This window comes from Gymnogyps californianus, unplaced genomic scaffold (assembly GCF_018139145.2).
Source record: "Gymnogyps californianus isolate 813 unplaced genomic scaffold, ASM1813914v2 HiC_scaffold_31, whole genome shotgun sequence".
NCBI classification, from domain to species: domain Eukaryota; kingdom Metazoa; phylum Chordata; class Aves; order Accipitriformes; family Cathartidae; genus Gymnogyps; species Gymnogyps californianus.
The window spans coordinates 1,324,004-1,325,905 of NW_026114191.1; positions in this window are offsets into that span (position 1 = coordinate 1,324,004).

Sequence of the window (1,902 nt, forward strand, 5' to 3'; positions counted from 1 at the left end):
AAATCCTTGACTTAGTATAAACACTACTTAGCAACAACTAAAAACATCAGTGTGTTATCAACATTATTTTCCTACTAAATCCAAAGCACAGCACTATACCAGCTACTAGGAAGGAAATTAACTCTGTCCTAGCTGAAACCAGGACAGTTACCAACATCATTCTGACACTAAATCCAAAACACAGCACTGTACCAGCTACTAAAAAGAAAGTTAACTCTGTCCCAGCCGAAACCAGGACAGGAGGTTGAGATTGGAAATGAGGAGAAAGAAATGTCACTCCAAGTGCAGTTCTCTGTTACAATAGACCACCCAGAGAGAGTCTGGATTAGCCAAAGCTTTGTATTTCAACGAGCACTCTGTGAGGATGGAGAGATCTCAGTAAGGGTAGGAAGATGCTCAGGTGAGACCAGGGTTGGTGAGCAGGGTGGATGTCACCAGCCTGCAGGGAAAGAGGTGCAGGTGTGGGACACGTGTGGTTGAGAGAGCTGAAGGCTCTGGCAAGGCTGGAAGCCTGTTGCTCTCGTGGGCTATGGCTCTTCCCTGTGCAGTTGATGCCTGGGAGGAGACACCTTATCATTATAGCACCAGGACTTCATTGCCTCCTCATGGCAACCCATGAGCCTGGAAGAGATGGTACTGCAGTCCTGCTCTAGGCATTGCACATCCCCACATGACACTGCCCCAGGAAGAGCCCTGAGCAATGTGTGAGGGACAGGATCTCCTCTCCCAAGGGCTGCGGGTCAGGGCTTGGCCCTTTGACTTAATAGAACACACCCAGGTTCAGTCAACGTGAGAGCCATCTTTTCCTTTCCTTTGCCTCCCTGTCATCACTGCCTCCAGTTTTCTGCTGTAACCAGACCCCAGGGAAGCTTTGTCAGTAATGTCCCTCAGTGGGACCCATTAACACTCCTTGAAACTTTGGAGTTTGCATCTGACTTTGACTTCTGGAGAGGTTCCTTCAGCATCCTCTCACTGTCTGAGGTTCATGGAGTCGGCACCAAACCCACCAGAGGGGTCATTAAAAAGCCACCTTGGGCTGGTCCTGTGCTGCTGAGCTGGGCCGGGCTCCTGGGATGGAGGAGCTCATGGCAAGTGGGCAGTGTGCTGCAGAGAGACAGCTCTGCCCAGGAGCGGCTCCTCTGCAAAGCACAGCAAGGCTGAGGGCACTGGCTGCAGGCACCGAGGGGAGACATGCAAGAAAGAGAGAGGTTAAAGGCAGTGTGGGATGGGAGGATGCTGAGAGCTCAAAAGAGGAGAAACCTTCACAGCCCTTGACACGGTAAGTCTCTGCGTGCAGGGCAATGCAGCTGCAGTTTGTGGAGGGATCTCCTAAAGCTGGCACAGCCCACAGCCTATGGGATGTCTCTCTGGTGTACAGAAGGACATGCTCCAGAGCAGGGCTTCCCTGCTGCACCATAGAGGGACAGGGCATGGCAGCTGCCTTCTCCCAGGGCCAGCTGCATGGGTGTGAAGCCGGGTGTGCAGGCAGGGGTGCCCAGGGCTGTCCTTTCGAGCAGGGTCCCTGCACCCCAGGCTCCCCATGGCGCTGTGGGGAGAAGCTATGGGTAGAAGGAACAACTCCTGACAGGGCACGATCCTTCTGCTTTCACGAGAGTGCTGCACGGGTCAAGGCTGCTGACAGCCCCACATCACCCTCAGGACATTTCCAAGGGACTTTTCAAGAAGCACATCAAGGCAATGTCTACTTGAAAGCTCAGGATTCCGTTCTTTCTGTTTTCTACTCTTGGTTGTCTGGTGGGCAATGGGACATAGAAAGTCACCTCTCTGGGAGCAGGCACTTAAACTCCAAATCTGTTTCTCTTAGAGATGAATCAACCTGGGAGTATCAGAAATCAACACCCTGCAGCTTACAGACAGCACCAGAGGCACCTTGGCAGCCTC